We start from the raw sequence: 24966 nt of genomic DNA, 5'->3' as shown, positions 1-24966 counted from the left end.
TTCTCCGAGCGCAGTCACTGACGGCAGCAGCTGGGTGCACCGCAGAAATGCAAAAGCGGAGGCCCACATTAGCCCTTATGAATCAGAATCTGTATTTGCACAGGTGACTGTACACTCATTTGCATTTGAGAAGCACTGCATCAGAGGACCCGCTCTGGCCCTCACCCTTTCCAAGGGACATGCCCAAGGGGAGCTGGGCTCCTTTTAGACCAGGCTTCATACTCAGGTCCCCAGAATCCCTTGCCCACAGGCCCAAGTCTCCTCATTTCTAGGGTATACAGTGTTGTTTTCACAAGATACATCCTCCCTTGCATCCAGGACCCAGCAGGTGGTCAAGAGACAGCTGTGACACAGTGGGGAGGGGTGGGCTGGACTTCCAGGCTGAGTGTCCACATAAGGCCCTGGAGGAGCGGGAAAGCGCCAGGGGTGGGAAGGAGGGCGGGTCCAGGGCCTCCAATTATACTTTTGCTCCTGGTCCCTTTAGACAGGGTTGAGCCCACTTCTGTCCATTTAGAGCTGATATACACATCTAGTGGGGTCCAAGCTATGGGCAGGGTGATGGCTACAAAAGAATATATGCTTTCTACAAAAATTTTAAATATTTGATACTAACATGTTAGGCTGGATTCCAGAATCACTTGCCTTATTCTAAGAAATTTCAACATTACAGTTGTCAATGAAAGAAAGTAATAGTCATCAAATTCTCTAGGTATAATTTCAATTCCAGGAAACTTCTGAATGGCTATAAAATAGGTTTTAAACTTTTTATCATCTCCTTGTTCTTACAAAGCATCCCACAAACAGCAGGTATCAAGACTTTGGACAGACCACTGATTGGAAATTACAAGTCAGCGTTTCTAACATAATACCTCATAAGAAAAAGTTATTTGTGAATTTACGCTTTTCATTAAAACATTTGAAAACATTTTATTTGGATATTCAATACTTAGTTTTCTTCCCGATACTTTTTCTTTTCTCTTCTTCTTTTTTTAAAACTTATTTTATTGAAGTATAGTTGATTTACAATGTTGTGTTAATTTCTGCTGTACAGCAAAGTGATTCAGTGATACATATATACACATTCTTTTTCATATTCTTTTCCATTATGGTTTATCACAGGATAGTGCATATAGTTCCCTGTGCTATACAGTTGCTTATCCATCCCATATATAATAGTTTACATCTGCTAATCCCAGACTCCCAATCCATCTCTTCCCCACCCGCCCTCGCCCTCGGCAACCACAAGTCTGTTCTCTGCATCAATGAGTCTGTTTCTGTTTCGTTATTTTCTCTTCTTTTAATACAAAGTATATGCATTGAAATTTTTTTTCACGAAATTCCATATGGATGCCCCCAAATCCTATCTAATTTACCCAAATAACTACCACACAAATATCACACATACATAATTAAGTGAAAAAAGGTGAGAAGCTTATACCCAGCTAGACAGAGTTAAGAAAAGCTAAGGGACCCAAAATAGGCAGAGTGGAGAAGGATACTCCTTCCCATCACATGCAGTGTGTCTTCAGGTCACAAATGCCTATTATTTCTGACTTTTATTAGAAGTATATCCTTTTATAAAGTGGATTTCCTTCCTTTGTACAATTTTAAAAACAGATTTTCCCCCTCAACAGATCAGCTTCAAACTTTTTAAAACATTTTCCTAACATATAATTATCATCTTCCAAAGATCCAAAAGTGCTGTCAATGTGACTGAAATCAGAACGTAAATATTTTATAAACAGCTGTCAAATCTCAACTGGCAGAAAACAAAAACCCCCCGAATTACTGTAATCTAACCACGAGCCTACATCATTTAATTGACAGATAAGACATTTTTCGAGCTTCCGTTTTCCCATCAGCATTTTAATACATTTGCATGGTGTGCCATCCTGGATCGTCCCTGTGACAACTGACTTGGAAGATGGAATTAACTCTGAAGCTCTCTAAGGGAGAAGCCTAGCACAGTAACTGAACTCAGTTTCATGGAAAATTTTTCACACTCACTGTATTTGGAATGTCTGTTACTAACAGGGACTAAATATTGGCATCATGGGAATATTATGTTGGCCACTGGAAAAAAAGGCAGCTTTGCTCTTAGTAGTTCGATAATTTATTATTTCATTCTTTTGGGCCTTCATTCAACAAACATTTCCAATCAACTATGTGCCAGGCTTAACTAATAAATCTATGTAAGATCCAAAGCACTGAGCTCTGTCACCCATCACCATAGATCAGAAATGCCACTAGTGCCAATACCAAAAGTGGTCCCTCCCAAGGATTTACTGCTATTTTCTGTGTGCACTGTTGTCTGTCCCTGTTCTCAGAATTTGTTTTTTCATCTTTTTTTTTTTTTCTTTCTTTCTTTCCAGTCTAGAGCAATAAACCCATCGGGGACATCTATAAGCACTGTTTAATTTCTTTTGGGATATTCTGCCTAAGGCATTTTTTGACTCTACATTCATTCATTCAGTAAATATTTACTAAGCTTCTTGCAGGGAACAGGCATCTTTATAGGTATTGCGGTTCAGGCAGTGAGGAAAAGAGACCAGAGAGGCCCTGCCCTCAAGGAGCTTAGACCATACAACAAACCATAAACACATGTCAGAATTCTTCATGTCTTGCTTAAATCCCTTAAGCTATACAAATAAGTACTTTTTCCATATGGGGGTATTTTTTTTTTTTTTTTTTTTTTTGCGGTATGCGGGCCTCTCACTGTCGTGGCCTCTCCCGTTGCGGAGCACAGGCTCCGGACGCGCAGGCTCAGCGGCCATGGCTCATGGGCCCAGCCGCTTCACGGCATGTGGGATCTTCCGGGACCAGGGCACGAACCCGTGTCCCCTGCATCGGCAGGCGGACTCTCGACCACTGTGCCACCAGGGAAGCCCCTATATGGGGGTATTTTAATATGCCTTAAAAATAAAACTTCTAAGTTTTTTTTTTTTTTTAATACTTACTTTATTTATTTTTTTGGCTGCGTCGGGTCTTAGTTGCAGCACACGGGATCTTTGTTGCAGCATGAGGGGTCTAGTTCCCTGACCAGGGATCGAACCCGGGTCTGCTGCACTGCAAGCACAGAGTCTCAGCCACTGGACCACCCGGGAAGTCCCTAAAACTTCTAGTTTTTAAATGGAATTAAACTTGGAATAGTGCTCATTTAGAGACAGTGGTTAGGGAAGATTTGCAGCTGAGATCTCAATGGGAAACTTCAGGGACAGAGCCCTGCAAGCCAGGGGACTGCCGTGCCAGGGCCCTAGGGAGACAAGAACACAAAGGAACAGAATGAAAGACAGGGACACTGGTGTTGAGGAAGCAGGGAGAAAAGGCACAAGCAGAAGCCTGATTGTATCAGATAGGTAAGATGTGGTCATGTGTTTGGGTTCTACTCTAAATGCAGAGAAAGGAGTTGAAGGGTTTTGAGCAGGTCTCAGGAGAATAACAAGCTCTGATTTAGTTTCCCCAGACACTGGTCTTGCACACAGAAGGGATTTTGGTGTGGCAAGAATAGAAGCCAGGAGACCACCAGGAAGCTTACACAGTTGTCCCGGCAAGAGAGAATGATGACTTGGAGCAGGGTTGTAACAGAAGATACAGAAAGAAATTAAGAATTTCAGGATGTATTTGAAATAAAGGACAGCAAAAGGAAAATAACTGATAACTCTTTAGTTTAATGGCCAAAAAGAAAAAAGTTGACTTTAGTAGACACAGCATTTCCCTGCATTAGCAATGGACATCCAACAAGGTAAGTTATTATTTTATATTAAGAGAATATCAGAATATCATACACCCTCCATTTACAAACAAAGAGCAAAGGTCCAGAGAGGTGAAGGAGCTTTTTTGAGCCTCCAAAGAGCTGGCTGTCACCTGATTTCCCATCTCCTAGTTTCCAGCCCAGGGACTTTTCCATTATCCAGCACCTCCTCCCCCGACTCAGCTCAGTACCTTATTCAATATCTTGCATGTCTTTCTTTGGAAAGGAATTTTATTATGTAATTTATCTTTTTCCTGCATTTTTTTCTGAGCCTACTGAGTGAAGTAATAGACACTGATAGAAGGAAAGTATTTAATATTAGGACTGTAGCTTAAAAGCTTAGTTTTGGTGGCCATATTTAGACCATTAGTCCTAAACTTTTATTTCAAAAGAACAAAAAGCAAAATAAAAAACTTGGAATTAGTACTTCTTTCACCTGCTTTCATAGGCAATTTCAATTCATCCTGATTCCCCCAAACCAGAGTTTTCTCTTTCCTTTTTTTTTTTTTTGCGATACGCGGGCCTCTCACTGTTGTGGCCTCTCCCGTTGCGGAGCACAGGCTCCGGACGCGCAGGCTCAGCGGCCATGGCTCACGGGCCCAGCCGCTCCGTGGCATGTGGGATCTTCCCGGACCGGGGCACGAACCCGTGTCCCCTGCATCGGCAGGCGGACTCTCAACCACTGCGCCACCAGGGAAGCCCCTCTTTCCTTTTATTAAAAAATATGGAATAGCCCCAGTTCACTTAGTTTTATAAATGGATAATCTAGTGGAATTTCTGTATTATCGAAGGACATGCAAAGGATTAGTGCACTGATGATGCCACAACAACAGTACAGGCTCCTGGCATCATAATGCCAGGACCAGCACTGACGTAGCAGAGTACCGGGAAGGGCACCTGACAGGTCCAAGTTCAAACCTTGCCTTTGACACTTACTATCATAGGACAAAGTTGTTACATCTCAAAACATCAGTTTCCTCACTGTAAAATGGGGATCATAATACTTACCCGGATGGCACTACTGTGAAGACTATATAAGGTATAGAAATACATGTAGCATCATGACCAGATATGAACGCTAGAATCAGCTAAGTCTGCATTTGGCTCCGAGTATCAGAAGACCTAACAAGCTTGTGTAAGGGATTTATTTGTCTCCTACAACAGGAAATGTAATGGTAGCTTCACTAGAGCTTAAGAGTGTCATCAAGGTGTCAAGCTCCTTTTACCTTTCTGCTCCAATATCCCTGGTTGTGGCTTTTGTCCTTGCGATTACAAGATGGGGGCTGTGCTTTGTATTAATCATGTTTTTTTATTTTCTGTATTTTGTGATGTTTTGACATCTTAAAAGTTGCTGACCAGGGAGAAACTGTCCGTCCCAAGACTAGCCAGTTCTTAGAAATAGCAAAGGGTTTGGCCTGGAGCACATCTTTCGCATGGAAACCAAACAATCCTGAGTGTATAGACCCATCCACCTTCTTATCTAACTCACACACCAAGTCAATATTTCCCCTGCCTAAATCAACACCCTGCCAAGTACCAGGCAACCAGAGACCACCCTTGCAGCCCAGGGCCCACCGACATTATTCTAACTGGCCAGTCCTAATCTGTTTACCCTGCCCTGCCTCTCCTTTCCTGAGGAAACTCCCAAGAAAGACACTGACCTAGACTTTCTCCTCATTTCTGTTTTCTGCCCCTTGACCAGACCTGGTCTTCCTCAGATGGCCTTTCATGGAGTGCCCCCTTCTCTCGGGAAATGCAAGTAATAAATTCTTCTTCCAGTGACACTGACTTCTCTGTGTCATCACTCAGTCACTTTCATAAATTAAGACCCTGCAGCTACAAATTTCAGAACTACTTTTCAGGTAGAAAGATGGGGCAATAACAAAGGAAAATGTTCCAAAAATATTCTCCTCTTGAAGCTCTGCTCTTTTATTTCAGGAAGGGAATTAATTCAGGAAGGGAAACCCTCCCCAGGGCCCATCACTCAGAACTCATGAGCCAGAAATGGGTCATGTGGCTGCAGCAAAGGAGTCTGGGAAGTCTTATTGTCCTTCAAAACTCCAGGAATTTTTAAGAAAGGAATAGGGGAGAATGTATATTGGGTAGGCTATCTGCACTGTCTGCTGAATAGAAAAAGTATTATGAACAATAACATTTAAAAAGGATTGAGCTTTTTCACAATGTTGCTCTTTCTTCATACTTACGATCGGATTTTGTACAGGATTCCAAATAAGGTGATATAAATAACCAAAAGATAATATTTAAGCTATGAATTAGACAAGCTATAAGGTCCTATATTTGCTAAAACGTCAAACATTTTCCACTATTTAAAAAGCCCTCACATTACTACAGTTAAGATACAATACGTTTCTGAAATAAAATCAACTTATTTCATATTTCAACAAACTCCTTCATTGTAATTTTGAATCTGATGAACAAATTAGTAAAAAAAAAAAGTACCTTTACTGAGACACAGAAAGTTGAGCATGACTTATTTATATAAGATGCACACAGTAACAATTATAAATTGTACTGAAAGACACCAACCTAGAAATTCCTATTCTTCATTAACCTCTGCTCACAGATCAAGCCATCAGCCCCCTTTTTAAAGCAAAGAACTCAACTCAAAAAAAGATCTTACCTTACAGTACCTTAGTGGAAGTTCTGAATGTCATGTATTTCGTCTCTAATCAGAAAACAGGTGCTAGAAGAGAACAAGAAAATAGGGTTTACACTAAGCCAGGACCCTGGAAAAGGGAAAGTCACTAGGTTACACACAATGATTTCTAAAAATGTAAGAACATCACAGAATTTTCTAGAAAGTGACTTCAAAGATCATGGTGCCCAACCGCCTCTCATAACTGTGAGGACACAGGTGGTCAGAGAGTTAGGGCACCTGTTATTGGCAAAAGAAACACATCTATTGACTTCGGATGAAAGGCTCTTTGTAGTTCCACTCCTCATACCTGCCAAAGCTCCAGTCACAGTGAAAGGACATAAAGTAAGAAGAAGAGAAAAAAAAAAAAGTTGCTCATCCCTTAATTTTACATGTTAGTGACGGTGCCTTCCTTTTTCAGTAAATGACTTAGTGCTGTCGACTTTCAAAGAGAAGTCACAGGAATGACCCTTAGAAGTTCCAGTCCACTATCTTCTCCCAGACACTACTGGAAGTATACACACACCGTTATCTTATGATTGGTTCAATTCTCACACAGAGATAGGATCAAATCTGTAATAAATTGAATTATAATTGACATACAATATTAGATTAGTTTCAGGTGTGCAACACAGTGATTTGACATTTGTACACATTATGAAATGATCACCGCAATAAATCTAGAGACCATCTGTCACCATACAAAGTTGTTACAATACACTGACCATATTCCCCATGCTGTACATTACATCATTCTGACTTATTTTACAATTGGAAGTTTGTTCCTCTTAATCCCCTTCACTTATTTCACCTGTTCCCCCATCCCTCTCCCCTCTTGCAACCACCAGTTTGTTCTCTGTATCTATGAGTCTGTTTGTGTTTTATTTTGTCCATTTGGTTTTTACATTTTGCATATAAGTGAAATCATACAGTATTTGTTTTATTCTCTCTGGCTTATTTCACTTAGCGTAGTATCTTCTAGGTACACCTATGTTGTCACAAACGGCAGGATTTTATTCTTTTTTATGGCTGAGTAATATTCCAGAATGCCACCTTTTTATCCATTCGTTTATCAATACACACATCAGTTGCTGCCATATCTTGGTTATTGTAAATAATGCTGCAATGAACACAGGGGTGCATATATCTTTTCAAATTAGTGTTTTTGTTTTCTCCATATAAAAACCCAGAAGTAGAATTGCTGAATCATATGGTAGTTCTACTTTTACTTTTTTGAGGAACCTCCATACTGTTTTCCATAGTGGCTGCACCAATTTACATTCCCACCAACAGTGTACGAGGGGCTCCCTTTTCTCCACATCCTCGCCAACACTTGTTTTTCTTGTCTTTTTTTTTTTTTTTTTTTTTTTTGCGGTACGCAGGCCTCTCACTGTTGTGGCCTCTCCCGTTGCGGAGCACAGGCCCCAGACACGTAGGCTCAGCGGCCATGGCTCACGGACCCAGCCGCTCCGCGGCATGTGGGATCTTCCCGAACCGGGGCACGAACCCATGTCCCCTGCATCGGCAGGCAGACTCTCAACCACTGCGCCACCAGGGAAGCCCCTTGTCTTTTTGATAACAGTCATTCTGACAGGTGTGAGGTGGTATCTCACTGTAGTTTTGATTTGCTTTTACCTTATGAGTAGTGGTGTTGAGAATCTTTTCATATGCCTGTTGGCCACCTGTATACCTTCTTTGGAAAACTGTATCTGCAGGTCTTCTGTCCATTTTGAAATTTTGTTTTATTTTATTTTTTGCGGTACGCGGGCCTCTCACTGTTGTGGCCTCTCCCGCCGCGGACCACAGGCTCCGGACGCGCAGGCCCAGCGGCCATGGCTCACGGGCCCAGCCGCTCCGCGGCACGTGGTATCCTCCCGGACCGGGGCACGAACCCGTATCCCCTGCATCGGCAGGCGGACTCTCAACCACTGCACCACCAGGGAAGACCGCTTCTGTCCATTTTTTAATCGGGTTGTTGGTGTTCTTTTTTTGACATTCAGTTGTATAAGTTTTTAAAATATATTTTGGATTTCAGTCCCTTGTCAAATACATTGTTTGCAGATATCTTGGGATATAATCAAATCTTAAAGAAAATCCCCTAACCCCTCTTTGGACACTGATATTCACATTTTAAAGAGTACAGAGCCAGACATTTGGGCCAGAATCTTAGAAGAGCATCTCTCTTAGAAGGTTGATCCAGAGAAGGAAAAAGGCACCAAGTTCCATGAGAGGAGGAGGGAAGTGTATTCTTGTGAGGGATGTCCTTGAGGACACAGCATCCGTCTGGAAGGAACAGTAAGTGCTACAGGAGAACTTGAGGATGAGACCTGATAAGATATTACTGGATTTTTCAAAGGAGGACTTTGCAGTTTCTAGAGAGGTGAAGGGTAAGTCAGATGACAGGAGGATGAGAAGAGGCTGCGAGGTAAGAAGTAGAGGGATCCTAGGGGCATGTGCAGGGGGATTTCCTCAGCAAGGATGCAAGGAACTCCTCTGAGAGTCTGTGACAGGATAAGCCCAGAGGTAGAGAAATGTTTGATTAATAATTTAAAGATAGAGTTTTATTTTACATGTCTTTTTTTAAAAAAAGTATCAACCTGCAAAGGATTGGGAAAAAAGAAAAGAAAAAAAAGTCATTGGTCCTTCACAGCTGGAGAAGCAGTATCTCAGGGAACATCAGCCACTTTCCTGGCTCAAAACCACTCATCCCCCCCATGCCCAGAGCCTCTCCCTCTACTACTGCTCCCAGCACTGGAACTATCAATCAAGGGATCCTCTCCTCCTTTTGGCAAAAGGCGGGCACCTGACTCAAGCGAGGCCTCTCAGATTGCTCCTCCCTTGGGGGCCCCAGTCTGAGAAGTGTGTCCTAAGGAAGGAAGTGGCTGGAGCCATTCTTTCATGAGAGCCATTCACTTTATGCGTGGGGAAACTGAGGCTGAGGGTGTGAGTGAGCAGAGGTCACTTGAATCCAGGCTGTCTGTCTTCTCTTTCCACTCATTGCCCTGCTCCTTTTAGATACAAGCATCTCCTCAGGAAACAGTATCTCTACAATGGGAACTTCAGGAGAAAATTCAACGGTGTATTAAAACACCCATTCCTACCAGAGGAAGTGATGGGTAAGTCATCAAACAAGGAAAATCAACCTTGTTGCCAAAAAATGCAATCCATAAAAGTCTAAAATAAAGAAAGTATAATCAAGGAAGTCTACCAAAAACCAATATGGAGGCCTCTTTAATACTGATTTCTGTCTCTCCTCTCTATCTAACAAATAGACGTTTTCTGCCATACGGGGCATGCCCGTGAGCCTAGAATTCATCTTTCACCATAGATTCCTTATCGAATCTAACGACTTAAAGGGCAAGTGCTCAGTGAATTCCACTAAGCACGTGCCGGTCTTTTCACAGTAACTTACTAAGTGTCTTGCACCTAGTAGTTGCTCAATATGTCTTTGTTATATGGGTTTTATCATTAAAATTAATAAATATCCAGGACACACTTGTCTAATTTCCAATTAAGAGTGTCCCAACATGCCTACATATTGAGATTCACATAACTGAAAATAAGCAAATACATATCTCTCAATAATAAAAATTAAGTGACACGATTAATGACAAAAGAAACGAACACCATTCAGTCATTAACGTGTCTGCTAATAAAAAGACCTTATTCGCTAAATGAATCGGAGAACAATAAATAAGACTGAACACCCTGAAGTTTATCTAAGTTTCTCTAGATTAGATTCAGCAAAGCATTCATTTTGAAAACCAGCGAGGGAACTGGCTTTCATCCTAGCTTCACATTCACTCCATTGCAAATTGATTGCACATGACATTCATTTAGGGGTAAGCTTCAAATCTCTCAGTATAACTGACAGGTTCTTCCAAATCCCAGTAAACATGGTTCAAAAGGTTTCATAATCAAAATATAATTGGCGATTCTAGAGATCGTTGTTGGAATTATGCAGTTAGCCAAATAATGAGGAAAACAAAGCCAGAGACAGAATAACTCCTAGTATTTGGTGGAAATTAGACCCCAAACTCTCAGGGAGGACCTAGAATATTCCCCTATTTAATTTCACCACGTATCTTTAGTCTTTTAACCTCCTTATCCGATAACAAGTGCTTTGACAAAGTTGAGCCTGACAGCCTATTTCATGGGAATAGGATAAATATAGTTCCAAAAATGTATATATTATGCTAGGTCTGGTTTGCATTCAGTTCTTATTCAAAAACAGCATTCACGAAATATCTTTGCTCATTCAGATTTGCATTTTTATTTGTTCCCTTCAGAGCCCATCTTCTCTTTTTTATCCACACCATCTAGAGAGGGAGAGACAGAACTAATTTACGAATAAACTCATTCATTCCTTTGTAACTGAAGGAAAACAAAAATCACAGCAGGTGAAAGAGGGTGAGAGAATAAGTGTTGTTTCCTGTGTGCCAGACTGGTATTACTCCCAATTTGCAGAGGCGGCTCAGGGATCAAATAACTGTCTCCAAGTTGACCAGTTAAGGAACTAGCTTAGATCCTTTCCATTTCAAATTCCATTTAATAATAGTAGGAACAACAATAGCAACAACAAACATTTACTGAATGTTCTCCATATTCCGGGCGCTATTCCAAGCCCTTGACATACACCCAATCATTTCATCATCACAGCCCTATCTATTGCTACCCGCATTTTATAGATAAAGAAACAGATGCTTGCTTGCTCTGTGTAGAACCACAGCTCTACAGGGATTGTCGAGAGAAAACTTGGTGCTGCTTTATCTTTTTCTATTTACCATTATCCTCCTCTCTCTATCCTTGTTTGACTTCATCTTGCTTATGAAATGAACACAACTCCTGGTCGGAATGAGTAGAGAGGTTCCTTTGGTCCATCAATCACTACAAGGATTCTGGGAAGTCATTTGGCTGTTTTGGTCAATAGGCCTTGCTCAGAGCAGCACAACAAGAGTTCCTGGTGGACACCAAGTGTTCTAAGATAGGCTCTACCTGGGCATTCCTGACAGCACAACACTGTGGGAGGGAGGAGACCGCAAATGGGAATGGCGTTCCGGAGCTAAAGAAAATCATCCACTTTGGGAGTTGTTTTTTTTTTTTTCAATCAGTGAGTATTGTATCACCACTGACTTCAGCGTGGAGACAAACAATGTTGCCTGCCACATCAGTAAACAAGGGATGTTGTGGCCATCAAGCCGTCAGCCCGCTGCTGCAGCTGCCCCCTGACTGTGCATCCTGAGGGGATTCAGGAAGGAGAAAAGCAAGACACTGGCCCTAGATAGTTAAGGGGCACATCAAAGGAATGGTTTCAATGAGTCTAGACTCTTGCGTCTTCCTCTACATAGAAAAATGCTAAGTTCGTTAACTTGACATGTCTGTTTTTCTTTAATTAACAGTAACCTTTTGATGTTCCGACTACTAGCTATTTTGCAAAAACTCTTTTGTATCCCGGCTCCTCCCTCACCTCTTCAGAGCAATCCCTCAGAGGCTGTCACCTAGGCTTAAGTATGTCTGCCGAATAAACGTAATCCTCAATTTTTAGCTTGTGTATTTTTTTCAGTCGACAAGTATCTAAGGAGACACTGCAAACCCAGAATGAGATCCAGTGGGCCAGGCTGGCTGACGGGGAGCACAGTTTCAGAAGTCTTCCAGGCAGGTTCCACACTTGTTATCAAGACCGTAGCCAACTTGGTGGTTCATATAAGCTAACAAGACCTCAGCCAGTGGTTGGGAACATGGGCAAGATTCAGTATTTTGGGGTGAGTGGGCTGGTAATGGTGGAGCAGATCAGATCATTAAGTCCCTTACCTTCACAGGAGGTGTGCTGGCATGGCGGTGGATGGCATCTACGTTTAAATTAGAATGAGGAGAGCAAACCAGGATTTGGGGAAGATAAACTACAAACTGTCTCTTGCCAAGGTCTACCCCAGATCTCTTGTTGGTTCTCCCAGAAACTAACAGAAGGGGATGAATCTCCCCATTTACTGCACAGAGACTGGGCAGGCCTGAGACCTGCAGCCTGCTGGTTTTCAATTCTTACCACAACCTGAGCCTGAGGCCTGCAGGAGTGGATACTGAGACTCCTATAAATCTCATTAGGCCAAGAGTTCCAGAAATTCGAGGCAGTATCAACAGACAATTAAGTGAAAAGTGTTGTTCTTCATTTCAATTTTGACAGAGTCTTAATGGGAGAAGGAAACACTACCCCCATTCATGGAAAAGGACTGCTTGTCAATCCAATTTGAGCAAACCCAATCTCGTACTGCTGAGGTAAAAGTTGGAGGCTAAATTCAGCTAGACACATAAAACAGGGTGAAGAGTATTCCCCAAATTTTGTAATTTCACTTTTTGCTCTGTGGACACAGAAAAGTGACTGAAAGGAACTTAACCAATAATATGAATGTTTGTTGGTTAGTTCTTTCTGTAATTAGATGTGAGTTTTGTGTTCTATATTTTAATTGGCTTTATAATTCTGAAAAAAAGGTATTTAACAACTAATTAGTATTTCTACAGTGCCAGTTAAATAACAGAAACTTGATGACATTTAACATCTAACTGAAGTTTAAACAGCTCTTTCAACACTAAAGCTATTTTAAAAGTAAAACTTTTTAAAAGATAGTTTTAAATGTAACCCTTTAGAAAGATATATGCATATATATATATATTGCATAAAATGTTAACCATAAAGACATTTTAACAATTTAATGAAATAACGCATGACTTTATAAAATCAGACTTTAAAGATTATGACTGCTGGCTGGAAAAGGCAGTTAAATGTCACTTCAATTTATTGCTTTTACTAAAAGATGCACTGAAAACTCAGAAAGCAGAAACTTAGCATAAAGTGAAACATACACAACTTTAGTATCCTACAGTATCCTATGCCTATTTTTCTCCCTGTTATGGACTAAACTGTGTCTTCCTCAAAGTCATAATAAGTTGAAGCCCTAACCCCCAAGGTCGTAGGGTTGGGCCCTCATCCAATAGGACTGTGTCTTTATAAGAAGAGGAGGAGATACGCAGTGCTCTCGAGAACAAGCTCTCTCTTGCTCTCTCTCTACCGCCACCCCCCATGCACAGAAGAAAGGCCCCACGAGGACACACTGAGAGGGCACTGTCTGCAAGCCAAGGACAGAGCCCTCCCCAGAAACCAACGCTGCTGGCACCTTGATCTTGGCCCATCAGCCTCCAGTTTAAGCTTAATCTGGTATTTTGCTATAGCAGCCCTAGAAGACTAAGATACTCCCAATTTTCTATTCAGTCCTACAGTGAACAAAAGCCTTCGGAAGATTATGCCTAGCTTTATCTGTAGGTTTGGCTTTTATTTTTCTTTAAAATCACAAAATCATAGAATGTTGAAGCTGAAAAGAATTAAAGAATCATTTAGCCCAAGTCCTACCATTTCTGAATTTTGTCCTTCTCTTCCAAGTGGTGGATTTAAAATAAAATATGACCTTTAAGTAGAACATGTATGATGACAGAAGAGAAATATCCCTGTTTGCTAACTAACACCTTTCGGTATAAGGATAAAAAACAAACAAGCACATTTCAAAACCACAGCTCCTTTCATAACAATTAATTTGAAGGCAACTCACACCACTGGATATTCTGTGGGACCTATTATCTGAATGAAAGGGTGAAAGTAATTTACTGCATGAGATTTACCATAATATTTCTTAAACTGGTAAGACAGAGTGGTCAGAAAGTAGTTAATCTGTATTACTGGTAGAAATGAGGCGAGAAGAGGGGCCATGGGTTACAAACTTTCACTTTTCCTTTTATCCAGAAAAACTATTATTTTCTACCTTTTTATTCATAGTGGAGATAGAGTTATTTATGAGTTGATACATGCACTTGTGAGTAAGTTTAGGAGACTAACTTATTTACAATTCTAAGGAACCTATGGAAACAGTGGGAAGAATCCTAAGGGGCAGGAAGCTGTGTTGTTCACCCTGCTTCTGTCATTCATTTTCTGTTCTTAGGTCTTAATCTCTGTCAGCCTGAATTCTAGGCAGCCTAGCAACTTAGAAACAGAAGTAAATGACCATTCCTATATAACAATACATAATAAAACGCTTTTCTTCTTTTCTAAGCTATAAAGTTATTACTCACTCACTTATTAAGCTCACTTAATAAACCAAACAATACTTAGTTACATAAAAGGAAAAAAAAGATTTTGTCTTCCTCCCATTCTCACTCCCAAATTTAATCCCTTGAATGTTTACAGTTTGATGTTTATCATTACATGTGCTTTCACTTTTCATTCAAACTTACCCATTTCCTTTACTGTTATCTTGCCATTTATATTATTATGCATATTCCCTTCTCACTAAACAATACAGCACAAATTCCTCATCCATCCCAGTGGATCTAACACACGCTTTGTGAGAGCTGATGAACCCACCTCAGCATGGATGTGCCACATTTTATTCAATTCCTTTTACTGTTTATGAGAACAGGATTGTTTCCTTTTTTCTATTACAAACAATTTAGCAACAATAATCCTTTGTCTCTGTACATGTATGTTAATTTTTATAGTTATATATTCCTAAAACTGTAACTTATAGGTCCTAGGATCATCACATTTATTTTAGTAGGAAATGCTATTCACTTATCAAAAATATTTAGCAATTTGTTTCCCACTTTCCACTGTAATTGGGTATTATCTCTGTCTATCTACTGATCAATAGATAAGTCTTATCTGATTTTTGGCAAGAAAAACAGTGTTCTCAGCAGCATCTCTTTATTATCTGTTGGTTCTCAGAGGCAGTCTTGTACCAAGGGCAGACTGGAAACAACCTTTAGCCAGTGTTCCAATGCTGTGTCATAAAAGGGAAATAATCCTTGGAAAAATATATTTCAGGAAAACAACAAGAACTACTATTCAGAGAAAGGATTTTTAAAGGCTTGTGTTGTATCAAGTGAAAATGAGTAAACACTCCTTTCAGTAAGTTGCTCTACATGGAAAAACACAGGAATCAGAGAAACATCTTAAAGGACCACTAACAAATTTGTAGTCTAAGATCTCTCCTTGGTAATGAGACAGCCAAACTATTATTACACTTTGGAATTCATTAGATGATGAAGAATTAGTAATCATATTAGCTCAGTTTAAAACGTCTAAGGCAGATATGTTTTTAAAAGTTAAAATTAATAATAATAAAGGCATATTTTTCTCTATACCTACAATTTGCTTGTTTGGAGAATAAAGTTTTCCTTTTTTTCTTTCTTTTCCCCCAATTTTTACTCTTCGTTTCAGGACTCAGGAAATTTCCATGCTGGGTCTTCAGCAATAGAAGCAATTTGGACTCTGGGTAGTTAATGTGATTCAGTGCCTTGCTTTTCTCATCCAGAGCCTGAAGTTAAAATCATCAACCTACCTCACAGGAATGATAAAAAAAATAACTGCCCCTTGTGAAAAAGAGGAAGGAAATACTACAGCTAAATGATAATGTACCTGTCTTTTAAATGATGGGAATGTGTGTGATTTTTAAAAATCTAACATTCTTATTTTCTAAGTTTTTTTTTTTTTAATGGCCATATATTACATTCTAATGGAAAAGTAACTGGAAAACAAAGCCTCCACATGATGAAGGCTGAGCTCCTGTCCAAGTCAGAGAGGATCTGCCCCACCTGATGCCCTGCTGGCCTCTCTCAGCTTCTGTCCTCACCACACTCCCTCTCTGGACTGCTAGGTTCTGAGACTCCCACACCCCCTGTAGTTAAAAGTTACCCCCACTCATCTATTCATGGGTCCATCTCTTTCACAAGACTGTAGGTAAGGACTGTGTGCCCCAAATGTGCCCTTAGGTCCACGTTGCTACCAAAGTAGACACACAGAGAAGACCAGAGCAAATAATGAGGTCCTGCCTGGTAAACTCTTAACTGCAGGCACTTCTCAGAGAGAAATGCAGCTAGGCCAGACTCCATGGGAATACAGGTGATTAAAAGAAACAAACTTAACTACAGGTAGAGACTGAGAAGATTTGTAAATGCTTCTAGAAGATACAAGATAAGCAGGGTACTCAGGGATACTGTCATGAAACAGTAACTGTGTGGGGAAATAAAAGGGACGGTCACAGCCATTGTTCCACACACAAAAGGAACCTCAGGGGACCATTCGAGTGGTCATCTGATCTACAATCTGTCATCCATTGTGTGTGTGTGTGTGTGTATATGTGTGTATAAGGAACACAATGGAAATTAATATTAGAACTCATCATCATTCACAGTGCTGTATACTTTTGCTTATTAAAAATATTGATATTTAAATGCCACACTATAGATCAAAGCTTTTGATACAACAATTTATCATCTTTATAAAAAGTAACGCTTGCTGGCATTGTAGTAGAGAGCCACCTTAACTGTCGGGATTCTAATAAATGACCAAGATGACAGTGTGTAGAGGAGACAAAATCGAGCAATCAAAGGACTCTTCATAGGTGTTTACAGTATTTTCTAGACTTCACCCCAAGTCCTAGGAGCTCCACAATATTCCAAAAAGAGATTTGGTGCTCAAATAAATTTGGGAAATACTGGCTTAAATACTATGTTATCATTATCTTTACAACAGGATTAGTCAGAAATGTTAAAACTGAGCAATGCATTGGAATTTCCTCAAGGCATGTATATCCTGACTCTTGCTTTTCCCAATCTTGTTTGGCCAGGTGAGGTTTTCCTTAGGGGAACCAGGGTAAATGCTGCATTGCACAAACAGCTCAGGATCCTTTTGTACTTCAGAAAAAAAAAATCTATTCGTCAGAGTCTAGCCTATCTTGAAAATTAATTTGCTCTTGAGTCTGGATAAGTATTTCTCTCAAAATTCAAAGACTCCATGACATCATGAAAAATAAATTTATTTTTCTGAAAACGAAATACTGCATGCTATGTTGCAAAACAAAAACTAATTGATCTGGGATAGAAAAAACATTCAATGATAATATTTAGAAATACATATTTTCGAATACCACATTTTGAAATGCAACCATGACATTCTTAGATACAATCTTGAAAATCGAACGAACTCTTCAAAATGGATTTAGCTAAAATTCCAACCTCTCAAATGTTTGGAAAGGTCAATTTTGATATGAAGAATTATAATTTTGTCAATTCCTATTGCACAGCTGTTCTCAGGAAATATAATACTGTTGGTGGCGTAAATAATGTATTTAATCAGTTTCCCTGGAGTTTTTCTTGTTAAATACCTTTCAGAAAATGCTCAAATGTCCTAAGCTAATATAGTTTTTTTCTGCTGGCTTAAGCAATGCCTTTGGTTGGTAAACGGTTAACACATGTTGCTGAATAACACCCCTCCTGGAGCCCAGGACCCCCAATCTATGAAGCAAAAAAACAGATGAAAGAGATCCTTAAAAGAAACTCTCACTTAAAGATTATACTTTTAAAGAACAGTCACATGGCAAAATGTACTCTGTATTATATTAGGATAAAAAAACCAACCTAGGTATAATGTTGTCTGGACAACCTGTCTACAATCTTAAAAGCACAAATACACACATAAAGTAATCCTTAAAAAGACACAGAAAATTTAGGTTTAACCAAATGAATTTGCTGATTGAACAGGTCCCAAACAGTCAATTATCAGCAATTTCATATAGGTCAAATTGCAGATCAAAATGTTAACAGTGGCTATAACTTGGGAACTTGGGATTGTAGATCAGATGACCACTCGAATGGTCCCCTGGAGGTTTCTTTTGTGTCTGGAACAAATGGCTGTGACAGTCCCTTTTATTCTTTGTGTGTGTGTTCTTTCGCTTATTTTTGAAATCTCACAATGAGTTCTCATTGCTTTTATACAATACACCTTTAAACTTTTACAAGAAGACACAGAAGCAAAAACGTTAATGAAAGCACTAGGTTGTTTACTGCGGGGGAAGATAAAGAAACCGAAGGAAGAGTGTGGACTGTGATTTAGGTATCATTTTCAAAAGTCATATGTGGATTCCCACATCTCACTATAAAACTGATACGTAAGAAAGGATCCTGGCTTCCCAGAGTTTGGGGAAAAAAATGTTTGCTGTATCCAGTGTTAAAAGACTTCCCTCAGTTTGGGTCCAAGTAGTGGAACAAAAGAATGACACGAATTATATCAGGGAATAGGCACTATGGTAATGAAGATATTTGTATTATTCATGTAGTATTATTCTTCTTTCCCACTTAAGATATTTGACTCTCCTTAGTTCATTTGTGAGTTGCCAGATTAAAATCCTGAAAATACCTATAGACGTTATATTTTGTCTTGGGCTGTGTTTGTTGAACAATCAATGCCTTCTAGTAAGCAAGGCTATACCCCAGTCTTTGTGAACCAGAAGCAGTCTGAAGGATGCCCAGGGCCAGGCCAGGGGGGGAGCTTATTCTTGATTGATGGTTGACAGTAATGGAGGGGTCCCTGTCTTCCCTTAGAAAGGTCCGTCTGGATTTTACAGAAACGGTCTCATTCTAGTAACACCCATTTTTCTGAGATCACCCCTGCCAAACTCATGGGCAAGGTTAAGGGAAGAAGAAAACAGACTTTAATAAAACTCTACTTGTTAACCATTGGTTTGTTTTCTATGTCTGTGAGTGTATTTCTGTTTTGTAAGTTCATTTGTGTCATATTTTAGATTCCACATATAAGTGATATCATATGTATTTGTCTGACTTACTGAAGTTAGTATGATAATCTTTAGGTCCATCCATGTTGCTGCAAATAGCATTATTTCATTCTTTTTTATGGCTGGGTAATATTCCATTTTGTGTGTGTGTGTGTGTGTGCGCGCGCGCGTGTACCACATCTTCTTTATCCATTCATATATATGTATAATTGTACCTCTTTGCTGTACGCATGAAACTAACACAACACTGTAAGTCAACCATACTACAATTAAAAAACCTCTACTTGTTAAAAAACAACAGTAAGAATTATTTAAGGAATAGTCAACCAGATAACACTTGAAAATATATGTTGACTTTTTCCCACCTAATGGAGACTAGAAAGAAGTGAATACTTTTCAAGCTAACAGTAGGGTATTTTTATTTGAATATTAAACCTTTGTATTCCATTTTGCTTTTTAAAATACACTAATCCCACTGTGAAATATTCATTACTTTGAAAGAGATTACCTACATTTTTGGAAATTAGACACTCATTTAGGGATTCAAAAAATACTCTAAGTGTAAACATTTCTGTAATACATGAAATCATTCCACCTTTGCATGTATTAAAGCACACTATGTTCCTTTAATCACACGAGTTATACTGAGAGAATACAAGTTTTCTTGGACGAGGTAACAGCCGGGCATTGTAACAACCTAGAAGGGCAGCACGAATCACTGGGAATCTGAGGTACAGTTTAAAAACAGATGTTGGAACTTAATCCAAGACTTACGTTTCCTAGGTCTAGTATAAGCCTGTTCTGTGAATAAGCATTAAAATTATAACAATTATTTCCATGTCTTCCTAGTGTGACCTGACAACCACTACCGCACATACACGATATGATGAATCCTTAAACTCAGATTTTCATTTTGTCGAAAATTTCATACGTAACATTGTTCTTTTGCATCTTTTGGTTGCTCATCCAAATATTATCCAATTGACGTTTTCATTGCATCCTTTACAACTAAACAGTTGTAAGGGATCAATATTGGTTGCAAATTTGTTTTCAAATAAGTGGCTACTTTCCCAGCTTGTGTATTTCTTCCTAAGTCAGGCTCATGAGAGATTAATTTTTGACGTGTAACTAGTCAGCTTGAGACACAAAATCGATCTTGAAGAAAGCACGGGCCAGGTAAAGGGATACTTAACTTCCCTATTCTTATCCTTTTCTCTTATATGCAATGCTGCATCTTTCTTGATTATTGCTGTTATATTTCCATTTCTGAATAATTAAAGTCATTCATATGTGTATGTGTGCACATGTGTAGGACAGAGAGAGACTGAGAGAGACAGCATGAGACAGAATGAGACAGAGTAAGACACACACACACACAGAAAGACCAACAGAGGGAGAGAGACATAGACAGAAACATAGATAGATACACATATACACAGTGACAGAGATTTGCTTTTCTTCCCCTTATGGTCTCTTTGTTTTCATTGCTCTTGTACCTACAGACCTTTCAGCAACTAACATTACTCATTTTGAGGCCTGGCTCACTTTAGGCTTTGCCTTTGTGTGCTGGCATGAGACTGACAGTGAATTAAGTTATATTATGTGGTACTTGAGGCTGGGAGATTTCAAAAAATACATCATCTGTGTGATCCTCATTTTTCTGTAACTACAAACCCTATATTTAAATATGCATAAAGATGCACATTGTCTTAATTCTATTTTTAAAAAAAAACACAGCAGTGTGTTGCTCTGAAACGGCTTGTTCTTCTCCAAGTCATCAGTTACTCCTCAAAGATAATCGGCAAGAGGGCAGAAAAGGCTATAAGCAGGAGCCTACCTAATTTAGCCTTTGCTTGTGCACAGTCAGTGCAGTTTGAACTTGGCTTAGCAAAAACCTGGGCTGCATGAATGTCACATCACTTCTTCGCTCCCCGCTTTGGTCCCCCTCGGAGTATTGGAAGAGTCATACGGAAGAGGACGAGAGGACACCCCAAATCACATCTGCCTGTTCTGCAATATAGTTTCACCCTAATCCTGAGTTTACATCCAAAGACGAAAGAGCGTACATACCTAGCACTTAACATATTCCAGAGGATTTTCATGAATTACCTCCTGTAATTCTCATGATAACTCAATGGCAAGGGTACTCTTATTATCATCCCTGTAACTGAGTAGCTTTCCTCAAGATGACACAAGTGGTGAGGGGCAGCGTTTGAACCTAGGCCGTGAGGCCCCAGAACTGGGGCTCTTCTCCCCCAAATGCAATTCCACACTGCTGCTGGGTGAGTAAATCCCACCTCACCCCACAAGGAAACACAGTGGGGAGTAAGTTCCATGGTGGGTACAGAAACATAAGTGTGAGACAACAGTCAGCATTCTTTTAGGTGCATCCTGCAGGGAAAGGGAAAAGAAATGATGGAGAAGAGAAGAAGAAAAAAAACCCAAAAACCCAAAGAAATGAAGCTGCTTCTGGGATGGTGAACAAGACCCTGTCTCAGTTGATATTTCTCACTGCATAATGAAGAGTGAGTTTCACAGGCAGTGAGGAATGGGCTGGGTTCTGTTTATCTGTGGGTTTGATTGCTTTTTTCTTAGCCGCCTGAAAAAAGGGCATGCAATTTACAGAATGAGAAAAAAGATATTTTCTGATTTAAGGAAAAGTTTTAAATCCTAAAGAGGACTTTGCAAAACCCCGAAAGTGTTGCTATCTTTGACTTATAGAAGTGGCAATTCATCATGCAAAAATGCACACTACAGCTATCTATCAGTTAATAAAATTACCTAATAAAAATTAAGTAAAAGCTGCAAAATGATACGTGGTATTATGTCTTGTGACATACCAATGCAAATAAAATTTAAAATCTGGCAAATGTTTTCTAAGAGTCTCCCTTCTAAGAAGGTTAGGGCAGCAGAAATTGTGATTATCCCTTTGACATGATAAAATGCTGAGATTTATGATAAAAAAAAAGACACGGCATTTCTATTTCTGAGTATCTTTAAGCAGAGAGAGTTTATTGCCAGGTTCATGAGGAGCTGATAAAGGCAGAGATCCACATTAGAAAAGCCACAAGAGCCATTCTAGCTCTATGACCCAGTCATTTTATGAATGAACCTAATTGCATAAATTTACATAAATTAGAATTTTATAAATTGTACTTAGAATTCTTAACTTCAATTAAAATTTTCTCTTTACTTCATTTTTCATTAACATTGATATCATAAACTTCTTAATTATAACCTGTTGACAATAAGTTTTAGGTAGATCTGTCCAAATTTGCCATGTTAGAGAATTTTGTCTACACAGGCTACATAGAGAAATGACCCTCCTTAAATTTTCTCTGAGGCAAAAAATTCCACTTACAAACTTTGGATCTAGCCAATGCTTAATGGAGTGTCTGTTCATATGATACTATGCTCTTGGCAGTCATGTTGTAAAAATTAGCACGTAAGAGTGTATCATATTCAATCTGTACAATGGATAAGAACTCAGATTACAATTTACATATTTTTCCAGTAAGCTAAACTTTGTTTTCTTTCCTCCCATTACATATATTTCGGCAATTTCACTGCTTAAAAAGGAAAATAAGATAGAACTGAAAATTTTCTTTTGTACAAAGGTTAACTGGAGAGAGAAAATTAGGGCATGATTTATATTCTGCTGATACTCTGCAAAAAGATGATTGTCAGGAGCAGTTTTTGAAAAGAAAAATTTCAAGTTTTTCACAGAAGCACATATTTCAAGCTTTTAACAGAGGCACGTACTGGAACTACACAGCCTGATGTGAATCCTAGCTCTGCCACTTACTCGGGACCTCAGGCAAGTGTCTTCCCTTTCTGAGACTCAGTTTTCTCATTTCTAAATGGGATCACAATAGTACACCCAAGCTGTTGTGAGGACTAATTTGTTTAATGCATGTAAAGGGCTTAAAACTGCTTAGTGCCTGGCAAGTTTTAGCTATTCTTATATCTATATAAAGCTACAAGGTTTTATAAATATACTACAGATATGGAAAAGCATTAAAAAGAACTTGATAACCATAGCATGAGAAATGGGACAGCAATATATCGTTTAAGAAGAAATTATAATCTCATATATACAAGACATACACATTAAAATATAACAGGCACAAATAATGATATCAGCTCTCAAAGCATGAACAGTAACACTAGAAATGGTTCACATTTTGGACTATTCTTTTAAGATCAATTTTAAAGGATATGGAAATCTAGTTTGATGAATTTATGGAATAAAAGGTGATTTTAAACAGCATCAAATTAGCTCTAAGTTTTAGTTTATAGAACTATACCTGAAAAGTGGGCAAAAAATTGTTATACTCAATAATAGGATGAACAGCCCAACAGAAAACATGAACAAAATATTTCAAAATATATTAGACACTTCACTAAAGAATATACACAGATGTTAAATAAGCAACATGATAGATGCTCAAGATCATGAGCCATTAGGAAAATGCAAATAAAAATCAGTACCACTACACATCTGTTAGAATAACTAAATACTGATCATAGCAAACTCTAGCAAGGATGTAGAGGAACTGGAACTCCCATCTGCTGCTAGGAATGTAAAATCTATAACCGCTTTGAAAAACAGCTTAGGAGTTTCCTACAAAGTTAAACATACACCTACCGTAAGACATTCTAATCCTGGATATTGAACTAAGAGAACTGACATCATTTTCCATACAAAGACACGTACACAAACATTTAAAGCAGATTAATTTTAACAACTCAGTGCTGGAAACAAGCCAAATGTCTATTAAAGACGGATGGATAAATAAATAGTAGTGTATAAGCATAATGGAATAATAATAAGCAACAAACGGCATAAACTATTGATACACACAAAAATATGAATAAATATTAAAATAGTTATGCTGAGTGAAAGAAAGTAGATCAAAAAAGAGTGCCTAGGGCTTCCCTGGTGGCGCAGTGGTTGAGAGTCCGCCTGCCGATGCAGGGGACACGGGTTCGTGCCCCGGTCTGGGAAGATCCCACATGCCGCGGAGCGGCTGGGCCCGTGAGCCGTGGCCGCTGAGCCTGCGCGTCCAGAGCCTGTACTCCGCAATGGGAGAGGCCACAATAGTGAGAGGCCAGCGTACCACAAAAAAAAAAAAAAAAAAAAAAAAAAAGAGTGCCTATTACAGGAGTCCATTTATATGAAATTCCAGAAAATGCAAACGAATCTATACTGACAGAAAGCACGTCAGTGGTTCCTGATGATGGAGAATGACCCATGGGAGGTGGAAGGGAGGGATTACAAAGAATTACATTACAACACGTTAAAAAGTGACAGGCATACTTATTATCTTTTGTAGACAGCTTCATATATGTATACATTATGTTATAAGACAGAACGGTACACTTTAAATATGCAATTTATAGATAAAATTCTTGCTTTAATAAAGCTGGAAAATAATAAATCAGCTGTATATTTTAATTTATAGTATTTTTCAATGTCCTATAATTTATACAAATAGAAACTAAAGAAAAAATGGGGGGCGGAGTCAAGATGGCTTACTAGGAGGATGCAGAATTCGCATCTACTCACAACTAGGGCACTGACCAGGCACCGGTGGTAGACCATGGGCACCTAAAGGGATGGGAGGAACCCCCAGTGACCGGTTATTTCAATTATAGCTTTATTTTTCCTAATACATTTTTTTATCTTTCTAACTTTATTTATTTTTTATTCTTTGATATTGTACTGCTCCTTTTTTCCTTTCTTTCTTCCTTTTTGTTTTTTCTTTTTTTACCATGACACAAAGCTTGCAAGATCTTGGTTCCAGGCAGAAGAGTGAACCCAAGATCCTGTGGTGGGAGGTCTGAGTCCAAACCGCTGGACTAACAGAGAACCTGAGACCTCAGGGAATATCAATTGGAGTGAGGCCTCCCGGAGGTCCTCATCTCAGCACCAAGACCCAGCA

General features: G+C 39.2%; 1 protein-coding gene across 1 annotated transcript in view; it reads right to left on the bottom strand.

Moving 5' to 3' along the window:
• The window catches only part of CHRM3 (cholinergic receptor muscarinic 3), a 515691-nt gene that overhangs the window by 275207 nt on the left and 215518 nt on the right, over nucleotides 1-24966 (bottom strand). Inside the window, exon 3 of the mRNA XM_032608221.1 lies at nucleotides 6403-6455. The gene's annotated coding sequence lies outside the window, so the exon portion shown is untranslated. The remainder of the gene's footprint in view (nucleotides 1-6402; nucleotides 6456-24966) is intronic.

Source organism: Phocoena sinus, chromosome 16 (assembly GCF_008692025.1).
Source record: "Phocoena sinus isolate mPhoSin1 chromosome 16, mPhoSin1.pri, whole genome shotgun sequence".
In the NCBI taxonomy this organism is placed as follows: Eukaryota; Metazoa; Chordata; class Mammalia; order Artiodactyla; family Phocoenidae; genus Phocoena; species Phocoena sinus.
This window is presented reverse-complemented; position numbering and strand designations above follow the sequence as displayed.